An 18,749-nucleotide genomic window follows, 5' to 3' on the forward strand; every position below is an offset into this window, starting at 1 on the left:
TCGAAGTTTGCTACCAAATGCAGAATAGCAAAAAAGCACAAAATGAAGGGTGAAGATGGTAGAGAGGAGACACATATAAAGATCCTTTATTCCATGTCGGCATAAGAAATATCACCACGTTGAAATCAGTCTGCTTTTGTGTCTGCAAAAAGAAAAAGGGGAACGCAGCATAGAAACAATGATATGAGAACTAAGAATGGGGGAGAGCTCTCCTGCGTTGCTGATAGGCCTGTGTGGAGACAGATGGGAAACTAAGTGTGTGCTGTGGTTTCATATCTGGAAGCAAGAGGAAGATCACCATTTATCTTGGTTGAACATCTACAATGGAGACCAATTTTATTGTCACAGCAGTGATGTAACGCTGGCAATAAACTGGAGCCGTTAGTACAAGCGTCGCCATTAGGAGGGCGGGGACATACACACACACTCAAATGCCAGTGGCTGCAGGAGAACAGTTCATGCAACAAGCACTGGGCTAAAGACTAGTATCTGTGCTAGGATGAATAAAGTAAAACTTTGAACTGATGATGGTGGGGTCGGCTCTATGTTCATTGACGATGTGGGAAATATATATTTTTTTCATGTTAGAAATATCCAAGCATTTGCTCGGGAAATGGGTACGGTCCTCCGTCCTCGAGCTAGTTCAATCCTCTCCCCGGGCGATTCTCCAGGGTTATGAGTCGGTGGCAAATCATTAGACTTAAATGGAAAGTGTGACATTGTGCGGCAATGTGAGAAATATTTTAAACCTGCTCCTTTTTGTTCAAAAATCTGATTCATAAACGGTGTTTGGTCAATCATGATGATAAACGACATGTCGAGTTTACATTATGAGCCGATTCACAGGTGTGAAAAAGTGGGAAAGCTGGGCTACAGGCTGGTGCATGTTGTTTCGGGATCAAAGGGTGGACACTGTAAATGATTCTTATTGACATCTGTGTTTTATGTTTAACACTTCCGGTCTTATCTTTTTGTATTGTCACAATTTCCTTTATGCCGCTTTTATTTTGAAGTGCTTTCTGCTAGGATGGATACATGAAAACGAGACATTATGGTGTTTTTCTCAGTTTTTTTTCTACTTTTTCCAGCACCTGGCTAGAATTGAGAACAAGCTCTTATGGCATTTCTGGAGATTCACAAGGAAGGAAATTCTAAATATGCTAAGTGCTGAATATGACTTCTTATGTGGTAAGGCACAGAAAGACTTCCCTGCTCGGAGTGACATCAGATGTTGCAGTCAGATGACATTTAGGACAGCCAAGTGTAAGACAGAAATTGAAAATGAGCTTGGAGTCAATTCAAGATCTGAGCAAGGAACCTTTTAATGAACGCTTGTTTCTGATTGGTTCAGCGATCCACAACTAAATGGACGTCTTTCATTAGGTTGGATTAGTTGAATAAATACATCAGGAAGAAATGTGCTGCTTAAGATAATCGACATACTAAACAACTTTAAGGACACATGTAATTAATGTTGATGGAATTCAATGACAGCTGCTGGGGAGGAAACCAGAGTTAAGGTCTGTTCCCCAGAAATAAATATATGTGATACAAACACAGACTCACACACACGCACACACAAGAGGCTTCACGAAAGCCTTGTTTCTTTATCCTGATCTAATCCCGCACAGACCATTGTGCAAACTAAATCACAGACTTCAATGTTTAATTTCTGAACACAGATTTACACCGGAGCTGCTCTTGTTAAAATAAGATCTTAACCCAGACCCTCCAGCCGCACTCTCTGACAACGTGTTTGTCTTGCTCACGATGGCCTAACCCTATCACACAGCAACAGATATTCACGATTTGCTCCTGTTAACCTTAAAGCCATATCTTCGTTGCAGGGCTGGCCCTAGCCATTTCGGTGCCCTAGGCGAGATTATGATTTTGCGCCCCCCCCCCCCCCCCCCATAACGGCAAACATAATATATATAAAACATTAATAACAACAGCCATATGACGGACCTTAAAAGTTTAATTATTCTTCAAAACAACTAACACACGCAATACAATACAAATAATAATAAAATAATAATAATAAAATAAAATAAAATAAATAAACAAATAAAACAGGGTTACTGTTCAGATTAAGAGGAAATTAAAAGTCCTGACAGCTTCCACACAAACAATGCAAAACAGATACATAGCAAATAATTTTGCCATGATAGCTTACATTTAAAATTTTACACGTCTGGACTTCCTTGCGGCAAAGGCATCGATGGTATCATCAAATGATACCCGTCTTGAAAGCTCATGATTTATGCTTATTAAAGCAAGTCCATTGAGACGCTCTTGTGACATCGTGGATCTCAGGTAAGTTTTTATAAGCTTTAGTTTGGAGAAGCTCCTCTCTGCAGCAGCAACTGTCACTGGAGTAGTGAGAGCAATTCTCACGGCCACCCATGTTAGGATAAATCTCCTTCAGTTTATTCTCCTGTATGAAACTGAGAAGTTCCAAGGTGGTCATTTTGGGTTTTGGCAAATCTGGGAATGATTGCAACTCCAGTGCCAGTTCCTGTTCATCCAGGTCGGACTGCCCATTCCAGCTCAGGGCACTGCTCAGTCTCTCACACTGCTTTTCCAGCTCTTTCTTGGGCAGCTGGGGGAAGTTGACAAGCACACTGAACTTTTTCTCGACTTCACCCATTGTCTGTGATCTTTCCCTTAGTGACACAATGCAGACATCTACCACCATATTGAAAAAGGAAATCTCCATTTTCCTCAGTGCATCAGTCAGTTCCTCATCAGGAGCCTCATAGGAGAACTGTCTCTTAGTTTTGCGCTGTCGCTCTTCTGCTTAAGAACAGCTTCAACATTCATCTCCTCACACATTTCTTTGGCAGATGCTTGTGCAGAAGCAAATCCAGTGTCTCTGTAGCTGGTAAGAGAGGCTTCAGTTTTCTTCAGGAGATCAACTGCAACATCCGTCTGCATTGTCTCAGACTGCAATAACTTGTTGACATGCTGAATTTCTGTCTGGATGTCATCCCATATCACAGTACAGACAGAGAAACGGTATGATGCAACCTCTTCAGCTAAAGACTGTGCCTCAATTTTTATCACCAGATCTGTGGTGTGGTCTGTCACTTCCAAAAGTGCATCTCTGACTTTTGCAGCCTGGTATCTCACAGCCTGTACACTGTTGATCCGACTTTCCCACCTAGTATCTGACCAGGATTTCAGTGTTGTGTGGACATGTGTTTTTAAGATGGACCATCTCTGAGTGGAGGCAGAAAATAGTGTGAAAAGCTTCTGCAGGTAGCCAAAGTAACCACTGGCATCTGCAGAGCTTTTTGCCCATCAGCTACCACCAGATTTACTGTGTGTGCACTGCACGGCACAAATAAAGCTCGATTTATTATGCCGTGTTCTTCTGGCATGTACGCACATCACTGAACAGAAAGAAGTCGAGAATATCTGTAAAGACAGATAAGCCAGGGTATAATGGCGTTCTACCGTCGTATGGAGAGGGAAACTATTCCAGCTTCGACGCTGCACATGGAGATGACGCATTCAAAGGCATCGGAGAACCATGGTGTGTTCACGAACATGGGACATGTGACAGCTCACGTCAGAACGAACAATTATCGGCTGAAAACGCGTCTATGAGCCGTGCAACGCCAAACTAATAGTATGGGCTTTCTAAAATACATTTATTAGTTTATTATTTTCCTTTTTTTAAAATTTATTTATATATATATATATATATATATTTTCGAGGCTTGGAGTGGCGCCCCCTCCAGCAGGGGGCGCCCTAGGCAATCGCCTAGCTCGCCTATGCCTAGAGCCGGCCCTGCTTCGTTGGATGCAGCACAGTGGTGTGGTTTGGCCCATGGAGGTTCCTAAATAACCAGATGCATATGTTTGCTGGCCTGGTTGAGAGTGTGATGTGTTGGGACTCGCCTTCCATTTTTTCAAGGCGATCATGGATCAAGTGGATACAGAAATGCTTCCAGACAAATTGTAGTTGTGGTTGTTCTTGTTTGTACTTACTCAAAAAAGGAATATTTCACACAAATTACCGGTAATGAAATTGCTCTGCACCATTCTGGTGGGACCTCAAGTGCCTCTAGAATCTGACATTATTTATGGTGTTTGAGCACTGCTCTTTCTCCTTTAGGTTTCATGTACAGCTATTTCTTCTTCTGGCCTCAATCAGATGGGTGCTGACACTGCGGGCTCAGAGGCTAAGGTGAAAATGTCAGTGTTAAAAGGTAGCAAACATCGTTTCAAAGGTACTTATTTGTATCGCACATACACGCAGTATCAGGTGACTGTTGACGTGTCTGTTCAACATAATGCTAAGTTAATAATAACATCCAAAATTCACGTTTTCGCAGGGCAGACTACATCAAAACATATTTAAATGCAGTGGATCCAAATTTGGATCGGCCCCAAATTGCTCAGAATCAAAGAAATCAACCTTGTAATTCCATATTTCATCCACATCTGAATTCGTCCATGAAAAATGTAATAAAATAAATACAGTGTAAAAAATTTACATTTTTATGAAAGGTTACAGATTAGAATACTTACAGTTAATTTTAAAATGAAAACAGAGGGGGGAAGCTCAAGTAGAAACTGATTCCTGAAGATGTTTTCAAAGGTAATTTGAGCTACTTGATGGTACTGTTTAGGTAAGGCTGGGGTGAGGAAAATACGATAGATCTCACTAAGGCAATAAAAAACAAAACACCGTAGCACAGTGAAATATCAGCCTTGCTCATATTGTCCGTTCGCAGCAAGAGCACAGCTGCTGCTGAATAAATACACAGTCAGTTCTTCTGGTACTGCTATTAAACAGTTTTTCCTATAAGAATGTGGGGGGACACCCGTGGGCCTGGGGGTCAGAGAGGGCGTGAGAGCACTGTCTGGGGGAGAGAGAGAGAGCGAGGGGTATACTAGATTAAGACTGAAGGGATTGTGTCTCTGGAGGCGCTGAAGAGGTGCAACCCAATGCTTGTAAACAAGTTATCTCCCTTAAACTAGGAGACATGACCCCCTGTGGATGGGGGGCGGGGAGTCTTCAGGGGAGTTCACAAGGTAATTGACAGCAGAGTCCGTCTTGATGCGTCACCTTCTACAAGGGTTTCGAATTGCCCTATCTGTAAAACACGCCCACATGACTTAGTAGACCAATCATGACGCTAGACGCCATGTCTGTTCAACATGTGCACATTTTTGTGGGAAACCACTTCCTCAGTCAACCCTACCTACCGGCACTTTGATTAGCATATTATTCAAAGGCAAAACATAATTGAAAATGGTGAAACGTTGTAGTCACGGCTTGTGTGACAGCGTCGACCAGTACCCCAAACAGCTGGATGAAGGTGTATGGTTTATTCCCTTCCCTAAAGCGACAATCCATCCATCCATCCATCCACCTATCCACCTTACACCGCTTCGCCGGGGCTGGGTCACGGAGGCAACAGTCTCAGCAGAGATTTACAGACTTCCCTCTCCCCAGCCACCTCCTCCAGCTCTTCCAGGGCGATCCCGAGGCGTTCACAGGCCAGCCGAGAGACAGTCTTGGCTGGCCTCTCCAGTGTGTTTTGGGTCTTCCCCGAGGCATCCTCCCAGTGGGACATGCACGGAACACCTCCCCAGGGAGGCGTCCAGGCGGCATCCGAAGTAGATACCGAGCCACCTCAGGTGACTCCTCTTGATGTGGAGGAGCAGCGGCTCTACTCTGAGTTCCTGAGTACCGGTAACTGGTAACTGAGCTACTCAACCTGTCTCTAAGGGTTCGCCCAGCCACCCGGTGGAGGAAACTCATTCCAACCGCTTGTATCCAGCATCTTGTCCTTTCGGTCATGACCCGAGGTGAGTGTAGGAAAGTAGATTGACCGGTAAATCGAGAGCTTTTCCTTGCGTCAAAATAAAATTCTGCCCAAAATATTGACTTGAATGTTTTTGACCATGTATAAATTACATGTATTCAGTGTAAAGGGTTATTCAGATATTATATTTAATTTTAGGGGTAGCTTTCACCTAAAAAAGGAATAAATGTATGCATTTTAAATCAGTTATACTTAACTGTTCTTTCTGCTTATTTTCACACATTATTAACACACATGCATTAATGTGATTTTTTAGATTTACATTGCAATTAATCAATTCTGTCACCATGTAAGTTCATGTGTAGTCCTCATGTTGGAACAGGCATCACATTGTGTTCTCTTCTGCCTAACTACACTTATGCATCACATGCAATTGACTTGCGGCATTAGGCAGAGAGCATAACCCCACCCAGCCGATATATTTGGAATAAGTAAAGTAATTTAGTGGATTTACAGAAAATGGGAAAAATCTAACAATCTTGAAAAGGTAAGGGAAACGGCTCTGAATATGTCCCTTTTTTAAATCTAACAATGCCCAATCTTCTGAGATTTTTCCAAGTCTGTCCAGTAGTTTTCATATGATCCTGCTGACAATCAAAGCAACAAACAAATAGATGTTGATGAAACAGCTTTCCTGGGAACATTAATAATGAGTTCAATCAGTGAACCACACACTACGATCATTTGTAACCGTCACACTGGCATTTATCAATCATTTAAGAATTATTTTCAAACATCAAACTCGGCGACAAAAAGGAGTCTAAAAATTAATAAAATAAATTGTTGGAGTTACCACAGGAAGCTGAAGATGATGAGGATGTGTCTGAAGAACTTGATCTATCATCGCAATAGATGAACAGAGTTTTTGTGTTTAAAACAAATTTAGACTTAAATGCTAAGTTCCCACCAATTAGACTGTCTGTCTTCAGAGCGTCTTTTGTTAATGTAACTGGAGTCACCAATCTGAAGATAGCTTTATTTTGCCATTCTTTTGGCACAGAATGAGGGGGCTGATTCCATTTCTGTGAACATATATCAGCAGCCAGTGTTAGAAAAGTGACAGCTTAAATCGAAAGTCGTATTCTGAATAGTTTCAAGCGACTCGTGCTGCATTTTTCGGTTCTTGGAACTGTCACCTCACAAGGCTCCCTTTGTTTGTCTGTCTTTGTCTGGCTTCCTAAGATTTTTTGAACCTTTTTGTCAGAGTTCTGGAAAAAAATATTCACCTGTTCAACTACATTTTAAAAAACTCTGCTTCCTGCTGAGGTGGCCAGTTCAGTGTTTTAGCTTGAAAATAAATGTATTAGTAATGGAAAATGCAGAAATAATAGAAAATGCTGTCGCATCCAGAACCACAGTGGAGGCTGAATGCTTCAGCAGGACTTTTATCATAAAGGCAGGAGCTCCAGCCAGCCATTGTCGCTCATTTTGCCTGACTTTCCAAGCCCCACAGAATATTTTTTACTATGACTATGCAAACACGACTATGAACATATCAAATGAAAGATCAAAGTCTCTTCTTTCATCTGGAAAATAAAGTGGTCCTACCATGTTCCGTCCCGGAGTTATTGGCCATTGAAGAGAGGCATATTTCAATGTCCGGGTTGGCAGTGGTCGTTTGGGTTAGAAAAAACATCTTTAGTCATCAATGGCATTGGGTGAGTTTGCTTTTCAAAGGCTTGTCAACAATTTCAGCATATAGTAATATATAAGCACTAAAGGGGACAGAACTCTGAATATTAGAAAGATGAATATTTAACGTCTCAAAAGGTCAAACCAACCAAATCCAGCTGTTTAAACCCCCCCCCCCCCCCCCCCCCCCTCAGTCAGTGAGAGGCTGCGACGAGAGAAACAAGTGATGCATACTAATTGCACATGTGCTGCTACTGTGTGATTGTGTGAAAATGAGAAAAAGCTCCAAAGATAGCGAAAATAATTTCCATCTGCAGCGATAAAATCTGTTAATTTGTCTGTCCCGGGCCGCACTCAGTATATGAGCTCCCTGAAGGCCCTCTGGAGTGAGGTAACGCACTCGGCTGCACTACTCACTCACACTCGCCAGATGCTTGCTTGAGTTGATGTACTTGTCATAGTCAAGTACTAATCCCCCTCACTGCGTTATTGCTGCTGACACAGGCTTTGGCCAGCAGGCCCACATTTCATGTAAAGAAGACATCAGCAGACGCACAAGTGCAGACAACCAGTGCACAATTATTAACCATCAATTTTTATCGTTTGTATTGATTGCACTCATTTTGTGCATGTAAAACAACCCGACATTTTCATAGGGCATCACTGAGTTAAACTGGTGAGCATCCCTGTGAACAGGTTCACTGCAGAGCACAAGTTTAAAGGAAAAGTGCCTGTTATGTGTGAAGAGGGATAGAGCCCTTGTTCTGCCCCCATCGTCTCTTTCTTTCAGCTTGCAAAATGTGGAAAAAAATAATGCACCGTGAGTCCAAGTGTAAAGAAAAGTGCCAGAAACGTTGAACCAGGAACAAACATGAAAATCCACGGCTCCATTCGCCATCTTAAAGCTTAGCCTGGCACAGGCTCACTTTGACACCAGGAAATGCATTGAGGAAGTCTGCGCACAAAACCTAATTCCAAATCAACTCCGACAATGGCAGAGTTTCAGTTTCCGGCGGGGTGGACAGAATCCTTCATTCCATCAAGCAGTGCAGTCTCCTGCGTCAGTGTTGTTGTGTTGTGTTCATGCTCTGACTCACTATGACTTCACCCAGGCCTCTTCTTGAAACAGTTGTGCAAATGAGCCGTGCCAAAGCTTTTATTTTGGACCATGTGCGCTCTTACACCTTTACAGTGCAACAGTGTGAAGAGCGGATCAAATCAGAGTGCATGCAATGTGACCTCTCACCCCTACCCATGACTCACTGCAGCCACGCTCGCTGCCTTATCTGATTGGTCCGTCTGGCATGCTAATCGTTTCCAGAACCCAAACTGAGCCACCAAAATCTGGATGGATGGGGAGGGTGTGTGAGTGCAGACAAATCTGTGCCTGTTGCAACACAGACCATGACATTGAATGATTTTAGGATTTAAACAAATATACATGAGGTGTTTCATACCAGTGTGGCATTCCCACACCAAAAGTTCAGTTAAAAGTATTAACCACATGAGGCTGAGGCTTTCCAATGGGTGTGTAATCAGGATTTAAAGGCTGCATGATATCAGAGAAATGTTGCAATACGGCCATTTTTCTCATGCGTATTGTGAAATGAACAATAAAGGAATTCTGTTCGGGAGAATGAATCATACTAAAAGGTTTTTTTGAGCACGACCACTGCATAAATCTTAGTTTGTTAGGTATACATAGGTTGCAGCTCGTTACCGGTTGTGGTCCTTATCGACCACAATCCTCGTGTGTTCTTGTCCCGTATGGACAACCACAACCAGAAAGTAATGAGATGGGCTTTGATTGCATAGGACTACAATCTTGAAATTCATCACAATAAAGGTTCAGATAATGTAATAGCAGACACACGCTCTAGATTATGGGAACCTGCTCTGTGAATCTTCTCAGGGGATGGGTTTTATCTCAAAGGGAGGGGTATCACCGCCCCCACAATGTCATCACTATTGTGCAAACTGACTTTGTAAGTTACAGATGGTGATCTCCAGCTCGGGAGTGGCTCCAGGCAGGAAGGGTGTGGACTACGCCAACATGTTCCAGTTGTATCAGCCTGCTGATTGGTGGATGAGGGCTGGGAGAAGCAACACCAATCAAAGGGAACACTCCTTGAGTGTCAGTCATGGGCGGCTGATTTCAAATCTACACCTTGCCACCGTGTGTACTATGCCGTTGCTTGGTCCAACTGTTCTCATAGTTTGGAAAGTTTTACAACTTATTGTGAAACTGGGCTTGGAGGTCAGATTCAACATTGATTCTATTCCGTTTACAGTGAGTTGAGTTGAGCTAATTATTCCACCATCGAGAGAGGACTCCTTAGTTTAGTTTATCTTATTTTGAGCAGCAACCACTGCCCAAGTCTTAGTTCATTTGGTTCCTTTTGTTGTCACTTAAAGATTGAATTGGGGTTAATAAACAATTTTACTAAACCAATTAAAAACTGGTTTTATGTTTGTTCCCTTTCCTCCCTCAATTAACAAAAAAGGAAACACCATCAAAGAGCAATAAACAAACAAAAGGTCAGAATTTGATGGTTTGGACATGTCCAGAGGAGAGACAGGGACTATATCGGTAGAAGGATGCTGAGGATGGAACTGCCAGGGAACAGGGCTAGAGGACGACCCAGGAGAAGATACATGGACGTAGTGAGGGAGGACATGAGAGTGGCTGGTGTTGGGGAGGACGATGCAAAGGACAGGGTGAAGTGGAGAATGTTGGACGAGAAAGATGTAAATCAACAAAATAATTAACATCCTGTGATCCGATTTTTGTGTTATGTTATAAAAAGTGGCCCAAAGGCATTTTATGAAGAAAAGACAAATACTTGTCCAGTGTTATGAGGATCAGAAGACAGCACATCATATTTAAAAATAAACTTTAATTTATTTATGACTTTAATTGTGACTGTCTCATGCACTCTATGTATCCATGCTATACATCAAAGAAGCACTCAGGACCAACCGAGGCTTTGCATTGAATGCCTGCAGTGTGTTACAACTGAGATGGCCATGAAGTCACTCTTAAACAGCACCGCAAGCAGCTCATCTTCACACGGTCTCTCCAGCTCTCTCTGACACACACAGACACACACTCCCTCCACTGCTCAGTGCATCAGCATCAGGAATTCTATGCTGCTCAGCTATGGAGGTACCTGGCTGTCCCATGGTGTGCGGAGACACACACACACACACACATCAGAAGCATCACAATGTGGTTAGTGTAGCTAATACTCTCATCTGTCTCCCACAAACACACACAGCAGCCTGATAATTACAGAGAAGAGAAATACCAGTCTTTATTGCACCCTGCAGTTTAACCCCTTCTAATCCCCTCAAAGTGCCGGAGCTTCATGGTCAATTCACACACTTTCATGCCTTTTCTTCTCTCTGCCTGTAGCTTCCGGAATAATCCCCACTACAGCTGTGGCACAGCATCAGAAGCGGGTCTAATAGGATCTTCATGCACAGTGACATGGATATGAAATGCATACATGAGACTAGGTGACAACATGTAATATGAATGCGGATCCCATCTAACGGGTAATGTCTGTGCAGGTTCTCAGTCATCCAGGTCGAGGTAAATACCGAAGAGCAAAAAAAGAAGAGTCAACTGGACTTGTTCAAGTTTGATTGAAGACGTTTCACCTTCATCCAAGAGGCTTCTTCAGTTCTGAGAGACTGGTAGAGAGTTCAGATACTTATACTCCTGTTGGAGCAGAACACAAAGAAGGGACCGAAACCACCAAGGCAATAAGATGCCCAAGGAGCCATTAGCATCCCTAAGGTGAAGGGTTGTTCGCTATTTACTTACAGTAGACGTATTTTCAAAAAAATGTAAAATATACATTCAATTCACTCACCAAAAATCAGTCATAAAGGGGCCCGATATGCACTATCAAGTAAAATGTCTTCTGGATCTGATCCAGAATGAGGTCAGGAAAAAATGTAAACTATTGAGGGTTGCTATGGTGACTCTTGCTGCAGGTTGATTTCTGGCCCTGCACAGCTGCGGAAACATCGTTGAACTGAACGAGACGCACCTGTTACACATCTCACCTAATCAGCTCCTGCCTCTTTGAACCCGACTCTCTGGCCGGTTCTCTGCCAGAACATCCTCTCTGTTTTCTCCGTATTTTCAAGCTCTCTTGTTCTTTGTCATCCCGTATTCCCTAGTTTGGCATCTTGTTAAGATAGTTAATTCCTCAACTCAAACAAGAAACGCATTTGTTACCTTAAGAAGGGCGTCAGGGAGACACAGTGGATACTGAATTTCAGGAGAATCATCCACTGGAGATGTTGGACTAAAATCACCCACCTCCCTCCAGAAGCTTTACTCCCCAGAGAGATATTGACTGTACCATCGCCTAATTTGGTGCAAAATCATTTTACTTCCAAAGCACTCACGTGCCACACGTTTTATGTGCTTAATTATGAAAGGATGCTAAAACACCTGCTGTTGTGTCCTTGAGCAAAACCTGAAAGCTACACTTCTCACAAAGAGAGCCAGGAGACACACAAGGATGCATCACATATGGCTCTCTGCTCCAATTTCTCAATGACAGGCCCAACCCTCTTGTCATGCAGATTTGTGTTTGGCACTCCACCAAATGTGATGCGTGTGCGTCTGTGCGCGTGTGTCATTGTGACATCATTGTACTTGCTGACTAAGCATTTGTACACCGACTGCCATTTGTGTAATTTCACAGCAAGTGTGCTGATGAAGGACATGCTAGCGCTGCCAGGATGGCATTTAAAGCATGAGCCTGATGGCATTGTCTGTTGAGCTTGTGTTTTCACCATGAAACACTAATCACTGATATGTTGTTTTGTTTATGAATTCCTTTGATTTGCTTTTTTTACAAATACGAAAGGGGAATTTTGATCGGACTCCTCTTGAACTTTGGTGTTATGTTCACAGACTTGTGAACAACTAAACTTTTCTTTTCACAACAGGACTGACCAAACATTTGTGCAACATTTGTATCACCAATTCAAGATAAATAGGAATAGTGAGCTCGTTGTGTCATAATGAAAGTTGTGACTTTTAACATTCTAAGAACTAAATACCATTTCTTTGAAAACTTATCTCAAATAACTGTTTTTGACTGAGAATTATTGGAAACTCTTACATGAATGCATGACTTTTGAATTTTATCTCTCTCCATCCATCCATCCGTCAAACCCTTCCCTTAGCTCTAATATTAGAATTTCTTCATATTGTTCCAAACACAAAATAATGTTGACACTCAATCCTTTTTATGTGGCAGTTTCATAAACATAACAATTACCCACAGCCTCCAGCAGCAGGCTTGCCTTGGTCACCCCTTTCGCCCTGCTACTCGGGGCCTGGTGCTTTATTGATGATGTCAAGTATAAGAGTGTCAAATATAAGAGTGTCAAATTTAAGCGCTGGACATATTCCACCCGCATGAATCCTAGTTTATTCTATGTGAGTCATTACTTTGAAGGTATTCGTATAGGGGTGTCAAATTATGGCGTTAATTGCAATTAATTAATTACAGTCATATTTAGCGCGTTGTGTTTTTAAATCTCGTTAATCTCATTTTTAATCTCTAATTTTGTTGTTTCTGTATTGCTTTTTTATAAAATCTTTTTCTATGCATTGGGCTTTTTGTGCTTGAGTTGTTGGGGGTGGAATAGTCAGTGATCCCCTGAAGTGGCCATTGATTGGCTGTCATTGTGCTTGAGATTGTTTAGCACAAGCTGATAGGCTCCCATTGTAGTTGGGAGGGACAAGGTGAGGAGCAGAGAGGAACACAAAGCATCCAGTCGTGAGTGCGGCCACAGCTAATGTCAGCAGCGAGTACATTAGCAACTTAGCGAGTAAAGCTCTTCAGCAAACTAAACTGGAGGAGACACCCCACGTTTGGTCAGAGTAGCTGCTACATTCTCTGTAACCTACTAGAAGTGATTGATTGATGCTCTTCCAGCACTTTTTTTTGTGATGAACAATCTTATTATTGATATTGATATAACTTAGAGCTCTGTGATTGATGGGTCTGTATTATTTTACATTTGAAGCAGAGGAAAAGCAACAAGTTCAGTGTTCAATACTTTTATTGCTCGGGAAAGTGTTCTTACTGTTTTTTGACGTGTTAAATTACAGCTCTTTATAAGGACCTGATGTTTTATTTTATTTTCTAATTATTTGGAGATTGACAACAGAAGACAGCAATATTCCCCCTGTTGGTCGAAACTAAATGTTGCAGGCAGCGCTGAGGACTAGTCGCAAATACAGCAGAGTCTAAATGGCTAGCACTGCATAAAAAGTCTTTCAAAAACAATAAATGACTTTGTGAAGGTTATTTTTGTTAGATATCAATCGTTTTATCTGCCACAATAATGTAATGAAGCTAAATGAAAATCCCTCAAGTTGAGGGCTTTTCTCAGCAATTTTTCAGTGAGATTAAAAAGGAGATTAATTAGATAAATAAATTACAGATAATTAATTAAACTCTCAAATTGGTTTAATCTCTTGACAGCAATAGGTACTGGCAGTTTCTTTAAACAATGAAAGAGTTAAAGAAGCCCGACATTTCCAGCATGTTTTACAAAGTAATCACTGGCCGAGACCAGCATCCATTGAAAGGTTACTCTGCCGTTGACCTGAGAAGATATACACCGTCACAAAGTGAACCACAATCTAATTCAAGTCATCAAAATCAGCAAAGGCAGCAAAGCCTTTGTGAGTCATCGGAGTCTCTTTCTAAAATCATTTCAAGTCATTTCCAGACATTACAAATCAATTCCTTTCCTTTCGTTCTGGAGTTATTGGCCGTTGAAGAGAGGCAGATTTCAATATTCAGGGTTGGCAGTGAATGTTTGGGTTATAAAAAATGTCTTTAGACATGAATGGCACTCAAATAGTTAATATATATATAAACTCATCAGCCATTTCATTCATGACAGTACTCTGTTGATCGGCTACTTTCTTCCTTTGCCATTTATACAGCTCGGTTAAGATGAGCAGATTTTTTCACATGCTGGGTTTCCCAGTGTTTCCAGATTTTGTTATCTTTGAATGTGATTGGGTGGGTGCAAATATTACTGTCAATACATTGCACTGCTTTTTCCTAATAGACTCTTCATCTTGTGTCAGAGTGAAACCTCTGCCAGTTCATCAAATTAAGAACGGAAGCTAAGATGTCTCAAATCCAAAGTCTCGCTTTGGATTCATCTTATCGTTCATTGGCCGACCTTCTCTATACACTTCCCCTGTGGCCTGCGGAATATCTACAGCCGCCACTGCACATAGCAGAAGTCAGACTTAAATCTGAAAGCATCGCAACAGATAAAAAAAACTAAAAACAGGAAGAAAGCAGAATTAATTTGACCTTGGATCAACACTAAATACAATGCGAAAGGGAGGATAGATGTAAAAGAATTTGAGAAATGGGAGGATATGCTGATTGAACTGCAGTCATAGAACCTCAGGAAAGATACACACACACAAACGCACACTCACTGATTATTTTGCTGCCTCAACTGGTTAGACAGCAGAAAACATAAGGCGGAAATTGGCCATTCGGGACGACACTCACAAGCTGTATGGTCTGCAGCAGCAGAAGAAAATGGGTTGCTGAAATTATTTTAATTGCTGAAAAAACAATGGCATAGTTATCCTTGCTCACACTGTGTTAGGAAATACCCCCCCCCCCCCCACCACCACCACCACCACCACCCCACCGCCCACCCCCACTCGCCATTCGTCTCACTCAAAGATACCAAATGCGGCTGCTAACGACAATCAGATAGCTCTTTGAAAGTTCTGTTTCCAACCTGGAAAGTGAGCGCTTGCGATCACTCGGCACGTAGAAAGTGGCTTCCACCTCTGTCTCGACGTTTACTTGTCACGTCTGTGCAGCAACGAAATGCCCCCCCTTCCTTACAAGAGAAACTATTTCAAGCCTCCGGTCCCGTTTTGATCTGCTCGGCCTTTCACAGCAGCGGCGGCTGCATCAAAGAGGACGGGCACTTAACAGCATCATAGTTTCATATCTCCCTCTGCATCTCTCCCTTTTGCTCGCATCCACCTTTTTTTTTCTTCCGTCTCTTCCTCTATTTCACTCTGACAGGAATGGCGGAGTTGCAAACATTTTGTCACCGCTTACCACAAAAAGAAGGGAAGAAAGAAACCAAGGAGAAATTGGCACATCCCCTGTGGTTCCAACAAGACTCACGGATAGTAAAGTGAGACGAGCGCAGATGAGACGATTTTGTTGGTGCCCCAATACGAATAAAAAAAAATATCTCTCATAAATGAGCGATCATAATGTACAGACCATGTTGTACAACCATTTTGCTTTATTATGTCCCGACATGTCTCACGTCTTTATAACACATTGACGTTTCTCTGATTCTGCTTTATAAAGATTTCATTCTAATACCAATCTTATTCATCTTTTGCCTTTATTCCTGGTGAACTCCTCTCCATCACTTGTCCACCTTGTCATCGCCTCTCATTCTGACGTCATCATGCCTCATCGTTGTGCCCCCCCAGTGACTGTTTGGCGCTTGTAATCTTACTGTGAGCATCATGAGCAAACTGCCAGTCAGCACGTCAAGCTGGCCCCCTGACTGGCTTCCATATTCAGTAAACAACAACAACTTGTGTTGCAGATGAAATGTTGCCTTGTAAATATTGACAGCTGGATATTGGAGAGCCGGGCCCATACAGCATTTGAGTGTAGTCACTGATGGCAGTGCGGATAAAACACACGTTTTAGATGCTATTTCAATGACATATTTTGATAACAGAGATTATCTCCGTGCGATTCTCAAAGGCTTAGAGTTATAACTGCTGAATGTTTTTCTTTTTTTTTGTGATTCGGCTGTCGTCTCTCCTCTTCTGTGTTGGAGGCAGGCGCACGCAGACCGACCACAGGGCGTATCATCGATCGTCTGCAGCGCTGAGCTCCACGAGGATCGGAGCTACTCGAGGGCTGAAAGGCGCAACAAACTGCACGCTCAATCTCTCTCTCTCTCTCTCTCTCTCTCTCTCTCTCTCTCTCTCTCTCTCTCTCTCTCTCTCTCTCTCTCACACACACACACACACACGGCATGATGATATTTTCATAAAACACTTGGAAGCTCCGGAATGAATGTTGATTTAAAGTAAAAAAAAAAAAAAAAAAGATCCATGAACAAATGGAGCTCTTCACTAAAATACTCTAATAATTATAATAATAATAATAATAAAGTTATACAGATTTCAGTTATGAGTAGGATGGATATATAAAATAAAATCTAGTACTGCATCCTGCACAGCCGATGATGGTAAATCCATTCCACAAATGATCACAAACACGCTTTCAGACTGTAGAAAGTAACTGGATTGGATATTAAAAATAAACATAAAAATGTTAAAGTAGCATCCTCAGAAATAAGAATGGAAGGAATGACAATTTCCTCTTAGAACAAACGAATAATTCAACATTCGCAGACTAATCTGGACAATTCTAGGTTCTAAGCAGAAGCTGCACCACTGGTGCAAGCCTTTGACTCACCTCTGGTGAAAACATCTGTAAACTGGTAAAAACATCTGTAAACTGATTGTCAGGGACTTTAACAGAAAGGAACTCAGACGGCGCGCGCTCAATGTGCCACCGGAGTCATGCGTAAAGTCGCTTTAGATGTGACGTGTCAGCCCGAGACTGAACACGCTCAGGGTTTCTGCCTTATCAACACAACCCAGCATCGTCGCTGCGTGACGAACACGCACACACTCACACGCACACGCACGCACGCACACACACGGGTGCGTCCTGAAGGCAGATAAGAAAGAAGGGTGAGGGGAGGGAGATGAGAGGAAACTCGGACAATGAAAGAGATGAGTTCCTCTCTCTCTCACACACACACACGCACGCGCACGCACATCCCTAAAGGAAGAAACACCAACACAGGTGCAATATAATGCACGCACACCTTTAAACTAAACGTGTTCACACACAGACAAATACTCACGCGCACGTAAATTATCTTGCGCCAGGGTATCATGCATAGCACACGCACGCGCACAGCGGGGGCAATGTTCAACTTCATGCGGTCTCCCGCGCGGAGGCAGCGGCGCGTCTTCAGTCCCAACGTCCAGCAAAGACATCATGAAAACACAACAGCCTCACCTCCTCGGTTCCGCGAGGCGACCTCTGATCAGGGCGCAAAGCGGCGGAGACTGGTGGCACATCTGAAATGCATCAAAAGGATGAAAGAGACGCAAACATTGAGCCTGCTCCGCCGTTCTGCATTCAAAACCTGCATCTCCTCCCCAGAGAAGTGCCAGAACTATTCACCTTCACAAACTTGGGCAGCACCATCATCAAAAAGGACAGATAATCTGCAAATCAGGCGTGTATCTGGCTGCTCACCCCCCCGTGCGTCTTGACGCAAACAAGAGAGAGAGAGACACATCGGGGTAAGCAGCGAAGGAGGACGAGGAAAGCAAAGGGCAAGGATTGCGAAGAGGAATGTCACCGAACACACAGTGAATGGAGAGGAAAAGACGAGCAGAGAGATGACGAACAATGATGAAAGAAAAAAAAGTTTGCATGTACGTACGGATCAGATCGTCCCTTCGCGTTCGTCCTGCTTGATTTTCAGGATGTTCCAAGTTGCAGCAGGAGACATTCCCGTTCAGGCATTAATCTCTGCAGCTCTGTGCGCGCCGGAGAGCTGCACGCAGCGTGAATGAGGGGAGAGCTGCGGTGAGATTCCGGCATCCCGTGGCATGGAAGCACAGAGGGAGAGAGGGGAGAGAGGGGAGAGAGGGAGTTTAGTGACACGAGTGCGCCGCACAGCGGCCAAAGCGCGCTTAGCGCTTCGCTCGACGCACGCCTCAGCCACAGTGCAAGCGCGGATGGCACCACCGGACCGGCTCTGGCTGTGGTGGGTTGGAGTGCAGCTTAATTGTGGTCCCGCTACTACTACTATGTTAAAGGTTGGAAGCTGATCCTTTGATATATTCCTGATAAAAAGGGGGATTGTAGGTTAGGTTGTTTGATTGCCTCTATTATCGGAATGTTCTCTTCACTCATCAATGTGTGTGTGTGCGTGCGTGTTCAATAACGTTTACTGCCGAAGGTCAGCTCCCTTGAAACTTAACAAATCATTTCTACTGGCCAGTGCTGGCTTTGTCTAGTACTTCACCAAAAAAAATATATATATATAAATATTTTTATTGTGCGTTGTGCAAGAGATTAAAATGGCAGACAATCCCTGGTAGCAAACATTCACTCATAC

This window comes from Brachionichthys hirsutus, chromosome 2 (genome assembly GCF_040956055.1).
Source record: "Brachionichthys hirsutus isolate HB-005 chromosome 2, CSIRO-AGI_Bhir_v1, whole genome shotgun sequence".
NCBI classification, from domain to species: Eukaryota; Metazoa; Chordata; class Actinopteri; order Lophiiformes; family Brachionichthyidae; genus Brachionichthys; species Brachionichthys hirsutus.